At 44.7% G+C, this 15,033-nt stretch overlaps 1 protein-coding gene and 1 long non-coding RNA gene across 5 annotated transcripts in view; one reads left to right on the top strand and one right to left on the bottom strand.

Moving 5' to 3' along the window:
• TRABD (TraB domain containing) overlaps positions 1–7,903 on the bottom strand; it is a 56,741-nt gene extending 48,838 nt beyond the window's left edge. For 2 of the 4 annotated variants that reach the window (XM_050936332.1, XM_050936330.1), the window contains exons 1-3: positions 7,810–7,903; positions 7,174–7,248; positions 5,525–5,622 (exon numbers count right to left, since the gene is read on the bottom strand). The gene's annotated coding sequence lies outside the window, so the exon portion shown is untranslated. The remainder of the gene's footprint in view (positions 1–5,524; positions 5,623–7,173; positions 7,249–7,809) is intronic. The other 2 variants (XM_050936331.1, XM_050936329.1) reach the window with 2 other exon arrangements.
• The window catches only part of LOC127042913 (uncharacterized), a 39,414-nt gene that overhangs the window by 11,776 nt on the left and 12,605 nt on the right, over positions 1–15,033 (top strand). The window lies entirely within an intron of this gene.

Below are 15,033 nucleotides of genomic sequence, written 5' to 3'. Positions count from 1 at the left end.
GCATCTGAGCTCTGACAGTCTTGCCACATCAGTTCACCCTTTGACAATTGCCTCGTACAGCTGCAGTACCCAGAATGGAGCACGCTCTGGGGATGAGTTGGGGTTGTGTAGTGAAGGAGGCTGTTGTCTGTAGGACTCCTGCCTCATTTGTTGAAAAAGTCAGAAGGTGTGCGGTAAATAAGCCTGGGGACTGCAGGAACTGAAAGGATGGTCTCATAGTAAAGTCAGTTAGATACTGACCTGGAGAAATGGATTCTATCCCTGCCTCCGCCACAGTTTCCAGTGTGATGCTGGGCAAGCCATTTAACCAAACTTTTCCCAGGTAGTCACTAATTGTGTGTTCATTTTCTGGATTTTCATCTTGACACCCCTGGGGTCTGATTTACAGAAGGGCTGAGTGCTCACATCTGCAACTGAAATCAATGGGAGCTGCGCGCAGAACAAATAAAGTGCTACAAAATGTTACGTTCTTTGAAAACAGAGGCCCATGGCATCTCAAATTGGGTACCCAAAACTAGTGAACCCTTCTGACATTAATGCCTGTGTGCCTCAGTTCCCCCTGTGTAAAATGGGAATAATACCGCTGTAGCTCCCCAGGTCTCGTGAAGAGAAATCCATTAATGTTTGTGGAGCACTTAGACGCCACAGGGATGAATGCCATACAAAAGCACATACAGAAATGAGTAATTCTCTCATCAGAGCAGGGTGTGGTAAATAAGACTGGGGCCACAATTTGAGCAATGAGGAAAAACAAAAGATTGAATAGCTGCTTGTTCAGTGAGCATCATCTATCCTGTGCACTGAATAGGACATAGGCCTCTAGAGAAAAAAATAATAGTATGTGATCATGTAATTAAAGCCTGTATCAGAATGTATATGCGCAAGGAGGCTGAATTAAGGTTACATGGGAAACCTTAATTCAGGCTTTTCCTAACTTTCTAGTGCTTGACTTTTCAACATTAACATTCTTATTTTGTGGTTTCTTTTTGTGTGCAATACAGTAACACATATAACCACATAATACTGGGTAATTTCTTGAGATTCCCTGACTCCTATTCACAGGTCTCAGCACTGCAACAAAAGAAGATTTGTATTTCAAAGGTATGCAAAGCCTTCCACAGGTCAAAGACCCCAGAGTTAGTGCAGCTGATAGCAGCAGTGAGACAGGGACATTTCCTGAACTACAGCAGTGTTGCCTAGTGGAGAGAGCATAGGATTAGGACTCAGGAGACCTGGGTTCTTTTCCTGGCTCTGCCACTGGTCTGCTGGGTGACTCGGGCAAGTCACTTTACCTCCCTGTGCCTCAGTTGCCCAATCTGTAAAATGGGGAAACTGATGAAAGTTCCCTCATGAAAAGCATTGCCTAAGATCTATGCGGTGGTATTACTATTATCATCCTTCTGCTGCAAGACAGTTTGGGCACACAGACATCTTCACTTACATTTCCTGGATTGGGGAGAAGAGACTGCAATATCTTCCCCTAAAAGATTTTTTTTTTGGGGGGGGGGGGAGAAGAGGGAGGGGAAGGTTGGCTACCCAGATTTCCTTGAAGATCTTTGAAGGAAGGGGCATGGTTTTCCAGTAACACCTATCCTGCATAAAATGAAATGAATAAATAAAGGATATAGTGAAAAAGCAGATTTCCCTAAAGTAAAGGCGGCACTGTATCACACCAGGTCTTGTATTCTCCAGGCAGCCTCGCCAATGGTGGGTATTCCAAGGTCAATTCAGGAAAGCATCTAGCATGTTTAGTAAGTGTATGATGCGTAACACCACCTCTACCATGGACACTGCAGGTACACTGATGGCGGGGAAAAGGAATCAGCGAGAGTAGGAGTGTCAAAACGCTCATTGTCTGTCTCCTTGGATGGAATCTATTAGTAAACTATTGGTTGCCGATTAATTTTTTTTCCTAGCATGTGGCATCTTAGTTCACCACACTGTTTCAGTTCTTGTTGTATAATTAGGTATCTGAAACTGTCCCTGATCTGTTATTCTCTCCACTGCAAACAGAGGATAAACACACAGTCATCAGACACATGAATGCAGGGTTCAGATAGGACTTTAATTGAAAGACACTAAAAACAAGTTACTATTATAGAGTCATTCCTCACCTCCTCTGTTGTTACTATCACTTTTTTGGAACATATTTCAAGCATCGCATAAGAAGAAAGGACTCACCCCCCCCCTTACACTAGGATTGAATTTGGCCCTATATCATTGTCTGAACGCACCTGAATATTACAGAATTTGTTCCATTCAGATAATGACTTGGAGTCAAACAAAAGGCTTTTTAAAAAATTCTCTCTCTTTCTATTAATGATGTGATGTGGTCAACTACTTTTTGAAAACAGGTTTTTTTAAACCAATATTTATTCTTCATTATTATCTCTGCAAAAACTTGAAAAATAGCATTTGTTTCCCCCAACATTTTATCATCATTATCTCCATTAGGGAAATACAGTAGATTTTCTCTGTTTCTATAACTGCTCTGTGTTTATTACAGCCTATGCATAAACATTATTGGTATAAGTGGTCAGAAACAGGGGGAAGGAACTTGCTACAACTTCTTTTAATTTTTCATTGAAACAAACTTTCAACGACTTTTTATAAACATGTCTAATTGTCTGCAATGTCTATCTAAGGTATTCCTATGGTCCACCATTACCATAGTAACTGAGCATCTCACAATCTTTAATGCATTTATCTCCATAAACCCTTAGGTAGAGAAGCGAGATTAACTGCATTAACTGAAGCACTGCGAGCCCAAGAGCCAGATTTTTAAATATATTCAGGCACCTGATGGGATTTTCAAAAGCACCTAGGTGCTGACTCCTATTGAAACTTCTAATCCCTTTTATTTTTGCTGGACAAATTTTGTGCCAATAACCCTTCAGTCTGAAGTCCTCTTTACTCACAAGCAGGGACAGCACACGTCCTTGTTAGCCGGCATATTTCCTCATGCTGACGTGTCAATATGCCTCAGCCCTGCTCTTTTGGGATCAGTGCTAGGGAGGAGGGAATGCCAGAACGATCATACTGGGTCAGACCAATGGTCCATCTAGCCCAGTATCCTGTCTTCGGACACTGGTCAGTGTCAGGTGCTTCAGAGGAAAGACAATCAGCCTTGATGCACATTCAGTCTCTGGCCTCTCTGCCAAGTAGTGCAAACTGCAATATGAACGTTCATCCTATGGACAGTAGACTGAGACCACTAAAGTACTTCACTTAGATCACAGAACCACCATGAAATGTAACAATGGTCATTGGTGACCAGGGCTGGATTCAAACCAGCAACCACACATAAAAGGCTCTGTATTCCATTAGCAAACTCTGAGCCATCTCGCCCCATGACGCTCCAATATTCTTGGATAGAACACAATTTACCTGTTTGTTTTCAATGAAAAAGTGTAATTAAAATCTCACTCAAGTCTACATACATTAAAATCTACTGCATTCCTTTTGTACACTAAAACTATAATTTTGTCAGAGATAGCTTATTGTGAAATCCATGTTGCTTGTGTAATATGCTGGATAAGTATGCCCCACTCCACTCTAACAAGTGGTCCACAGAGAATAAGATCCTCCTACTACTCACTAACCAAATAACTCTTTTTGCATAAGTGGTAGGCGCAAACCTGTGTTTTGGAGCTGAAGATACAGGGTTCTGTCATGATCAATTATACTTTTCACTCATCTGTTGCTCCCTTTTGTGTACCTATGATTCCCTTCCCCAACCTAATATTTTACCCAGTATGAAAGTTGAGCCAACCAACTGGTATGTTCCTATATCCCTTTTTACTGTTATCACAAAACAACATAACAGTATGAAAGATTTAAGGCTGATACAATTTAAATGCTTATAAATAAAATCTTATAATATTTACAGACAACTCATCTTCATTTCCAAGTAGTATCTCTTTCCCATTTACATACTACAAATATCCAACATGATGCATCAGCTGAAATCTGGTGCCCAATGATACAACAGACACAAATTTAGGAATTGGAACTTGTTTCAAAACCATCACCAAGGTGACCTACTCTATGTCGTACACATTTCCCCAGCACCACCCACACCTCTGAGACTTGGCAGGAGCAACTAGCTCTAACCACAGTCGGTTGCAGATCATGATTCTGCCTTCTTAGTGTCAACATATTTCAGCAGTTGAGTTTGAACTGATTGGAAAATGCACACCCCTGAGTGACGAAGTTATACTGACCTAACCCCCGGTGAAAACAGCGTAATATTAATGGGAGGGCTTCTCCTGTCAACATAGCTACGACCTCTCAGGGAGGTGGAGTATATCTATGCGGACGGGAGAAGCTCACCCATTGGCGTAGGAAGCATCTTCACTAAGCGCAGCATTTGCACCATTGCAGCACTTTAAGCCTAGACAAGCCCTAGGCTCCCTGTACAGCTGACTTTGCTGCTATTCACTACCCACATTTGGACACCTGAGAGCAAGATCCAACATTCACTTGCACACTTCAAGTGAGAAAATACAATCCAGGTGTTTAACACAGAGCAGGACAAAGCACCACAGGTTATATGTCAAGAAAAAATCCTGTGCTGCTCCATACAGATTGGCAACAAGAAAACTCAGCAAGACTTTCCCATCTCTGAGTTCTAAGAGTCTGTAAAACTGCGGCTCACCATATATTGTCATCAGATAGATAAGGAGGCAGCAGCCTACCTGGGCCTTTCAGTGTTTTAAATTATTGCCACTTACATTCATTAGGGTCACCACATACACTTGAATTATGATGAGCAAAAACCAGGGTGCTGGAGAAAATAGGGACTGAGAATAATCCTCCAGTCAACCCTGCAAAATCAGAAGAGACTTAAGGAAGAGAGAGGTTGCCAGATTTGGAAAGAGGTGATACGGAGGCAGAAGCAGTACAGTGCAAGTCTGGTCATCTGTTGAGGAATCACATTATCACACCTCTCCCCTCCCTTCCCCCCCAACCCCAAAAAAATCTATTTACCACTGCCATCACTGAATTAAACAAGGCATGAGGATACAGTTAGAACACTGGGATGCCAAGGTTACAGATACTGATGTTACAGGTAGCTCCTCCCCTCCCCCATCACAACTCAAAATCTAGAAAAATCAAATTGCTGAAACATGATACAGTCTGCTTAATCCACAAACAGAAAAAGGACAAGACAATTAATTCTATAACGATACCTTTACATTTTTTTACCAAGAAACCCATACAACCCACTATAATCAAGTAATTTAAATATCTAGAGATAACATTCTTTAAATGTATTTTTCCCTGTAAGTTTAACATTTGTTGAAAATGCAGGACTGAAAGTCCTAGAAGAAAATTTCCTCTATTTTGTGCGTTTGTTTTGTTATTTTAGGTTCATTAAAAGGAACAGAAACCATCTTATTTACTCAAAAGACCAATGCAAAATGAACATTCTCCAGGCATATAGTTAAATTTGATAATTCTTGGGGAAAACTACTGACAGTGCCATGCATGCACAGGTACAGTGTCACTTTGCAAAGTTTACCTCTTGAGCGTTTTTCCTCCAGAAGCAACAGTTAGCAGTTGTCAAGTTGTTTTTTACTTCAGTAAATACAAAACAAAAGACTCTCAAACAGGTAAACTCTTATAAAAACAAAAACATCCAAAAGTCAAACACTTTCCTGGAAACTGGTTAAATAAATACCCCAATCTTGCAAATAGCAACACACGGGAGTAGTCCCAAGCGTAAAATTCACTGGAACTACTTATCAGAGTAAAGTTAAGCATGTGCTGAAACACTGGCAGGTTTGGGGCCAAAAATTTGCTACCAAGGTCTGTGTGAACCACGACTACTTTTGGAGCTTAATTCAAGCTCTTTATTTTATAGTAAGTTATGGCACAATACTAATATCTGACAAGAAAACAGGAGCATGAAGACAAAAAATGTGAGGAGGGGAGTGGTGGTTGTTGTTTTGAGACTGACATAAAACAAAAACAAACAAAATCACAGAAGTGGCCAAAGCTCTTAGCACCTTATGTTTTCAAATCATCACATAACCACCAAAATTCTGATCCTGACATAATGCCTGTTTAATACAGACTCATGCACAAGGATGCAGACCTATTGAAACCAATAAGAATTTGTACAAGGATTTGTGCAACCACGTGCAAGACCACTGTCTTAAAGATGGATTTTTCTACTTTAAATTGGGTTTATGCCCACTCTTGCTCTATGAATTATGCTGAGGGAGTTCTACGGCCATTGCCTGTGTTGTATAGGCAATCAGACTAGAGGACCACCATGATCCCTTCTGGCCTTAGAAACAAAGCCAAGATGTACAAAGAAAGCCTTTTTAAATGCTTCATGCTGCTTTGGCCCTGAATGCAGCTCAGGGGACAGGTGGTGGGGAAAATGGCTTTTTTCCCCTCTCCTTTATATATCTCCTTTAATGTTTAAAAGTCCTGCTCTGAGCTGAATATTATCATCTCCATTTTACAAAAGCAGGAACTGAAGCACAGATAGTTTAAAGCAACTTGCATAAGGCCATCTAGCAAGGCAGTGGCATATCCTGGGTTAGAGTTCCTACCTCCCAGCCATATGTTCAGTCCATGAGAACATGCTACTTCACTTACATTGCTTTGCTGACAGCAAATCTGACAGCCACTCTATCTGGTTATTGACACTCATCAATAATTGTATCTTTATCATATTTTACATCCTTACACAGACCTTAAGGCTTACATCTTATTTAAACCTCATATTGATTTTCAATTATTTTCTCCACTATATAATAAGGTGGAGGGGGGGGACGGACCATGAAAGTTGTTCGAAGTTATTCAGCAACAGATATTTGCAACCTTTGATTTAAGTCGATGCACTTTTGCCCCTTCATGACTGCTTCTGATTTTCTTTCGAAGTTTGTTAAAAATCCAACTCTCCACAAAGCTCCAGAACTTTGCTGACTAAGAAAATAATGCCAAACAATTCTGCCTGTGAAGGGATTTCTCCCATGGAAAGAACTGTTCATGCATGTAAATAGTACCCTGCATAAAACTTTCTAGTAATTATAGGTTTAAAAGTGCCCTGTTCCTAATGACCTGACTGCCATGCGCAACCGGAGCCACCCCCAGCACCTGGGAAAGGAATGGAGCAGTTGAAGGAAGGCAGAGCAGGAAGTGATTAGAAGCTTTTACCTCACGCAAGTACTGTGCTTTGTGACACACGTTAAATAGCATGGTGTGGTCAGTTTCTGTCGTGTCACAAGGCCCCTAGAAAGATTACAGAAGGTTCAGGGTATGAATTTTCTCAGCCCCCCACCCCATATGCTACCAACTTCCTGATCAAATAAAAACTCGGCAACTATGACATTTTCCCAACTCTTCCTTCACACGCGCTCCCGTTGCCCAAAGAAGAAACCCACTTCAAGGCGGAGAATCACCAAGACAGGCGATATTTTCGAGTGAAATATGTTTCGTGGAGGTGGGCGGTGGGGGGCGGCCAAAGGCGGATATCCTGGATCTTAATAGTAAACTTCCCTCCTGGTAAAATCTCTGCAAAGAGCCTGGAATGCGTGAAGCAGGAGGAACAATGTGACATCCCCCATCCCCCTCCGGATTCTTGGACACATTGTCGCAGGCAGGCACCGTGTAGCTGCCGCATGGAGCTCGGACTCCCCAAACTGTGCCTGAGCCCGCCGCACAGCTGCAACATGGCAACAACATGCTGCTGCCGCCGCCGAGGAACAGCCCGGGCAGCCCTCGCCTCGGTGCATTTAGCCCGGACCAGCCGGGATGGAGAATTAAGCCCCCACCCCGCCCCCACTGACTTACTTTGTGGGCGCCGCTCGCCTGTGGGTGCCCCGGGAGGGAGGCGGGCGCGCGGCTGCTCAGACACCGCCGCGAGGAGAAGCAAAAGCGAGCGGCGCTCTCCGGCTCCGAGGGGCACGTTAGCCGCCGGACAACATGTTGTATTAGTCATTCATACGGGGCGGGAGGGGGGAGGAGAAAAGGGGGTCGCTCTGCACCTTGGGAGCTGTAGTTCCCCTTGGCTGCCCCGGCTCCGCCGTACCGGGAAGCGGGGCTGAGCAAGGGATGATAAACTACAGCTCCCACGGTGCACCGCCAGCGCATGTGCCACGCCGCTGCTCGTGGTTTCCCCTCTGCCCTGGCTGGGAGCTGAGGCGTGTGGCTGGTGGTGCTGCCCGATCCCTTCTGCCCAGTCCGGCTGCCTGCAGCCAGAGAGGGGGGCTGTTGTGAGACGTGGCTGGCTCCCCTGCCCATAGCGAAACCGATGGGAGTCTGGGGCTCTGCAGAGCTTGCCTCTCCTCTTAGACTGTTGCAGATCCTAGAATATCAGGGTTGGAGGAGACCTCAGGCGGTCATCTAGTCCAACCCCCTGCTCAAAGTAGGACCAACACCAGCTAAGTCAACCTACTGCAGTAGATGCTACTGATGCAGTCACCCAGGGCTGCCCTTGGTCCTGCTCCTACTTCCCTTGGAGCAGCATTGGGGCAATAGGCAGAGCTTAAAGTGTGTGTTTAAAGGTTTTAGCTCCTAGTCGGGCCACCTGGCTCCCCATAAAACAAATCTATGGAGGTCTCATTGTATGGTTTTCTGACGTTTAAAGTTTTGTTGGTATCATTAAATCACCTGCTTAGATTGAAGCTCTGTGCATCATACTTTATTTTTTCAAACATAGGGGAACTTTAGAGCTAAGCCTGAAGCAAAGAGTTAGAGTAAATTTTTTTAAAGTACCTAGGTAACTTAAACACTTAGGAGCCTATGTATCACAAAGGCAATGGGATTTAGATTCCTAGAGGCCTAAGTCACTTAGGGCCCCTGAGTCATTTCAGTACTTTTTGAAAATTTACTCCTAGTCTTGCTAGATCCACACATTCAAATCCGGTCATCTCAGCCTTTCTTCCATCTGAGTCAGACTAATTGTGTTCTTTCCATGTGTTTTTTCTTTACTGTCTACACGTAAATAGGGTGAAGGGTGTATTTTGGTCAGTATCTTAAAACCCAAGGTCCATCCGCTCTCCATTCTCCATAGACTTTAATCACATGGCACTTACTGTATGAGCAGCATTTTACTCTGGTGTCCTTAACCAAAATGTTCTATCACATTAGTGTTGGTCTCTGGCTGGCCACAGGGATATCACTCTTCACCCAGAGGTGCTTAATAACTTGTTTGTTTTGGTTTTCACCAAGAAGGTTAGTGGCGATTGGATGTCTAAAACAGTGAATGCCCGTGAAAATGAGGTAGAATCAGAGTCTAAAATAGGGAAAAAACAAGTCAAAATTTACTTAGACAAATTAGGTGTCTACAAATCACCAGGGCCTGATGAATGCATCCTAGAATACTCAAGAAGCTGACTGAGGAGATATCTGGGCCATTAGCAATTATCTTTGAAAAGTAATGAAAGACAGGAGACATTCCAGAAGACTGGAAATGGGCAAATATAGTGCCCATCTATAAAAAGGGAAATAAGAACAACTCGGGGAATTACAGACCAGTCAGCTTCTGTATCCAGAAAGATAATGGAGCAAATAAGCAATCAATTTGCAAACACCTAGAAGATAAGGTGATAAATAACAGTCAAGAACAAATCATGTCAAACCAACTGATAAGCTTTCTTTGACAGGGTAACAAGCCTTGTGGATAAGGGGGCAGCAGTAGATGTGGTATAGCTTGACTTTAGTAAGTCTTTTGATACTATTTCACATGACTTTCTCATAAACAAACTAGGGAAATCCAACCTAGATGGAGCTACTATAAGGTGGGTGCATAACTGGTTGGAAAATCGTTCCCAGAGAGAAGTTATCAGCGGTTCACAGTCATGCTGGAAGGGCATAATGAGTGGGGTCCCACAAGGATCGGTTTTGGGTATGGTTCTGTTCAATATCTTAATCAATTATTTACATAATGGCATAGAGAGTACACTTATAAAGTTTGCAGATGATACCAAGCTGTGAGGCGTTGCAAATGCTTTGGAGGATAGAATTAAAATTCAAAATGATCTGGACAAACTGGAAAAATGGTCTGAAGTAAATAGGATGAAATTCAATAATTCAATATTTTACTTGATTAACATATTATCAGAGTTGGGCTGAACTGATTAGGAAATATGTAGTATGTGGAAATCAGATACAAACATATTAGTGTTTCTTGATATGACAAGGAATTACGCTTTCCATTAAGAGTAATAATAGTTTGTACTTACCACGCAACCGAGGATTAGACACTGACATCGAAGAGAACACGAACAGTTATATTAGGGATGATGAACTCAATTTATAAGAGGTATAACTCTTCTGCTTCTGGACATAAGCCAACCACTGAGCGATGAGTTAGGCAGAAACTTCCCCAATGAGCAGCTTATTCCACAGATGTCCACTATAAGTTTTCTTACACCTTCTTCAGAAACCATCTGGTACAGATCACCATCTAAGACAGGCTAGAGGGGACCTACTGATCTACTCTGGTGTGGCAATTCCTACATTCATTTGAGATAGTATGAGACCCTGCTGACCTATTGTTCCCCTGGTTTATGACGTTGTACTCTGGTTATGTCAACAGGAGCATATGCTTCCACTTAGGATTATTGTTTTCACTCCTGCTTCAGCAAGAGCAGAATGGTGTTGAATGTACCTTTGCAAGGACAAAGGTAAAATGGAGGGGCCTTCTGCAGAGAAACAATGTTCTTGACTGTACCCTCTGTATTGTTTCAGCCTGCTCTATGGTGCACAACATTTTTGAAAGCAAAGAGGAAGTGCTCCAAAGTGTGGGGACCAATCAGGCAGAGGAAGCCGCAGCATGGCTACAGTCAGTGTCCCAAGGGTTGCAGGACTCAGCAGCTGCTGACAAAAACAGGCTTGCTTGTATCATTAGAGATGCCCGTTGCAGGAACTTTTCAAGTGACATAGTTGACAATGCTGACAGCTGTGCTTTTTTTTCTTCTTTTTTTTTTTGTAGTTTTGAGGAAGAGAGGGTTGTAAATTGAATGCTGAATTAATGGAATTGAATTAATTAGCAGTTATTAGGTAGGTTATTGATGTCTGCTAAGTAGCTTAGCATAATAGATCTATCTGGCTTTTTGAGTTGGCCTTAATACCGTGTGTCTCTTTTTGAGAACTTCATTGTTGACCTGGAATAATTTTGGTGTCAGTGACAAGAGCCAATGGGAAACAGGGAGGCAGCAATAGCGGGGCTGATATGTGCTTTTTTCAGATTATTTTAAAACTCTTTAACATGTTTAGGTGAAACATTGGGCACTGTCAGCAAAATGGAAAAAGAAAATCAGAGTAAACTGATGTTACTTTCTTCCCAGCTCTATAGACCACTCACAGCTGTTGATTTTGTGGAAGAACTTTTCCAGATACAGGATCCATGCAGGACAGCTGCTCCAGTGCCTAGACTGTATAGAGTATTTCAGAAGGGGGCTCCAACATAGCACCAGCAGAAGAGCTTCAGTGACTAGCCATCAACCACAGTAGAGCACTGAAGAACATTTTTGAAGTGTCTTTAGTGAAATGTATACATTCCTCTAGGGGGCTCCAAAGCAGGACCTCATTGATCAGCTGCTGTGTCAGCACTGCACTGCACTGAGGAGACATTAAAAGGACCACACACACAAATCGAGCCTGTGCCTTTTTATGTTTCTTAATGATGTATACAGAAAATCTGAATAGTGTTGGTGGCTTGTGTGTGTGTATAGGTGAGTGGTCTTTTAAAAAACAACTGCAGGAAGGAGGGGGTTACTTGTGTTTTATATTAGTAATTCAGGTCTTGCCTGCCCTGAAAGACTTCAGAGGGACTGGAGAACTAGTGAAGTGATGGAATCAAAGTCAAGCGACTGAAAGTTGAGAGGGGATGTGGTTTTCATAGTCATAGAATGTAAAGCCAAAAGGGGCCATCAGATCATCCAATCTGACCTCCTGTATAGCACAGGACACCAACCCCACCCAGCACCTGCATACTACACCCAACAACTGAAAGTAGAACAGGGTCTTACAGCTCTCAGGAGACCAAACTATTATGTGCTACAGGCAGAGAACAGAAGGGACCAAAGTGCACCAGTGCCAGTGGCCCCTGCAATGGCAGGAAATTGAGTAAGTGAGATATACTCACATAATCCTGACAAACAACCAATGCTCCACACTGCAGATGCAGAGGAATACAAAAACTCACCAAGGACATTTATAATCTGACCTGGGGAAAAAATCCCTTCCTGACCACACATATGACCCTGAGCATGTAAACAGGCAGGCTACAGGCACCGAGTTTCTAATCTGCCAGGGGGTGCTCCCATTAACTCTGCCCTTCCCTGCTCCCACTCCACCCCTTCTCCCAATGCCCCACCCTTGCTCTGCTTCTTCCCACCCCTGCTCTGCCCCCGCCCGCCTCTTCCTGCCCTACCCAGGGCCAGTGCAACCACTGGCACTCTCAGGCATGAGCCACTCCAGACAGCATGCCACAAGGGCTTTCCATACAAACTGTCTCAGGCAGCCTTTCCATTCACCGACCACTGTAACACTCCTCCCCAACCTAAACCTCCTCCACTGCAACTTGAGACCATTACTCCTTGTTCTCTCATCTGGTACCACTGAGAACAGTCTAGATCCATCCTCTTTGGAACCCCTTTTCAGGTAGTTAGTTGAAGGCTGCTATCAAATCCCCCTCACTCTTCTCTTCTGCAGACTAAATAACCCCAGTTCCCTCAGCCTCTCCTCATGAGTCATGTGCCCAGCCCCCTAATCATTTTTGTTGCCCTCCGCTGGACTCTCTCCAATTTGTCCACATCCCTTCTGTAGTGGGGGCACCAAAACTGGATGCAGTACTCCAGGTGTGGCCTCACCAGTGCCAAATAGAGGGGAATAATCACTTGCCTCATTCTGCTGGCAATGCTCCTACTAATACAGCCGAATATGCTGTTGGCCTTCTTGGCAACAAGGGCACACTGCTGACTCATATCCAGCTTCTCGTCCACTGTAATTCCCAGGTCCTTTTCTGCAGAACTGCTGCTTAACCAGTCGGTCCCCAGACTGTAGCGGTGCATGCGATTCTTCCTTCGTAAGTGCAGGACTCTGCACTTGTCCTTGTTGAACCTCATCAGATTTCTTTTGGCCCAATCCTCCAATTTGTCTAGGTCACTCTGGACCCTATGCCTACCCTCCAGCATATCTACCTCTCCCCCCATTTTAGTGTCATCTGCGAACTTGCTGAGGGTGCAATTAATCCCATCATCCAGATAATTAATAAAGATGTTGAACAAAACTGGCCACAGGACTGACCCCTGTGGCACACTGCTTGATACCGGCTGCCAACTAGACTTCGAGCCGTTGATCGCTACCTGCTGAACCTGACAATCTAGCCAGGTTTCTATCCACCTTATAGTCCATTCAGCCATTCCATACTTCTTTAACTTGCAGGCAAGAATACCGTGGGAAACCATATCAAAAGCTTTGCTAAAGTCAAGATATATCACATCCACTGCTTTCCCCATATCCACAGAGCCAGTTATCTCATCAAGAAGGCAATCAGGTTGGTCAGGCATGACTTGCCCTTGGTGAATCCATGTTGACTCTTTCTGATCTTCTTCCTCTCCTCCAAGTGCTTCAGGGATCCTCTGAGCTTTCCTATCATTATTTGCATGCACATGCTAGGATAGGATTTAACATTCCCATAGATGCATTGTAAATAGATGGTTTTCCTGGGAGTAACCAGGATTGGTACCAAATGGTCCCTAACCAAAGTTTGAATACATCCAGGGTTGCTCAGGCCCATCACCTCCCTTCCATTTATCTGGACAGGCCTGTCCATAATTATAGCCCCCATGAGGCCAATCACAGTATTTGTGTCCCAGGTGCCCTCACAAAAGGCAGATTCCTGGCCTCTGGAGGGGAGGCTCCAGCACCGGTTTCCCAGTCAGCACCATCCAGAATCCTAGTGATTTACCAAGCCCCTGGAGATTGGCTTCCTGGGTCTGGTCCCTTCTCATGTCACTGGACCTCCTAGCTAGGCCTCCTCTTGTTCCGAGGCTTATAATATATGGAGATATACCTATCTCACAGAGCTTGAAGGGACCTTGAAAGGTCATTGAGTCCAGCCCCCTGCCTTCACTAGCAGGACCAAGTACTGATTTTTGCTCCCCATCCCTAAGTGCCCCCCCCTCAAGGATTGAGCTCACAACCCTGGGTTTAGCAGGCCAATGCTCAAACCACAAAGCTATCCCTCCCCGCTTGGATTTAACATCCCTATGGACTTCTTATGAACATGGCAGCATCTCCAAAGCTGCCCCAGCAGCCCTAATGTTTCTCATGAATAAGGCTATGTCACCGACAGTCCCTGCTCCTGGCAAGGAGTAGGTGTGTGAACTGTTCCATCAGGTAGAGCTTGGGAACTTGATCCTGGTTGATTTCCAGTTTCCTGTGTTGTCCCAACTGTGCTACCAGAGTCACTCTCCCCTCAGACTGAGGGGGATCAATTGCTCATATTCTCCACCACTTCTAGAAGTCTGCTCACTACATGTGTACCCACTCATGGTTCGGCATGGTGTAGCTGCTCGAAGGCTCCCCTCCTCCTTTGGCAACCCCTGTCGACAGCCACTCTGGTCCTATCGTGGTGTGCTTCTTCCTGTGACTTGTCCTTACACCCAAGTCATTTTAAGCCATGGGTGGCAGGTGGAGTCCCACTCTGGGGAGGCTAGACCCCAGCTCCACCCCTTCCACCCATGCCCTCCCCATGGCCGGAGCCACAAGACCCCTGTGCCCCCCCCAACTTCTCTTCCCAGAGAGTGCCCCCCCGGAGTACCCCTGGGCTGGACGAAGCCCTGAACCCCACTCTGCACCTTCCCAGAGAAGCCCCAAGCCAGCTGCAGCCCAGAGTGCTCCCCACCTCAGATAGAGGAGCCCCGGGCCAGCCAAGCTTCCCCTGTCCGGAGGAGCCCAGGGCGGGCTGGCCAAAGCCCCAAAATGAGCCTTCCCCTGCCTGGAGAAGCCCGGGGCTGGCCACAGCCACACCGTGCCTCCTCTCCTCAGAGCCAATCGCCCAGG

The sequence above is a fragment of the Gopherus flavomarginatus genome, chromosome 1, assembly GCF_025201925.1.
Source record: "Gopherus flavomarginatus isolate rGopFla2 chromosome 1, rGopFla2.mat.asm, whole genome shotgun sequence".
In the NCBI taxonomy this organism is placed as follows: Eukaryota; Metazoa; Chordata; order Testudines; family Testudinidae; genus Gopherus; species Gopherus flavomarginatus.
The sequence above is the reverse complement of the archived record's forward strand: the minus strand, read 5'-3'. Positions and strand labels throughout refer to the sequence as shown.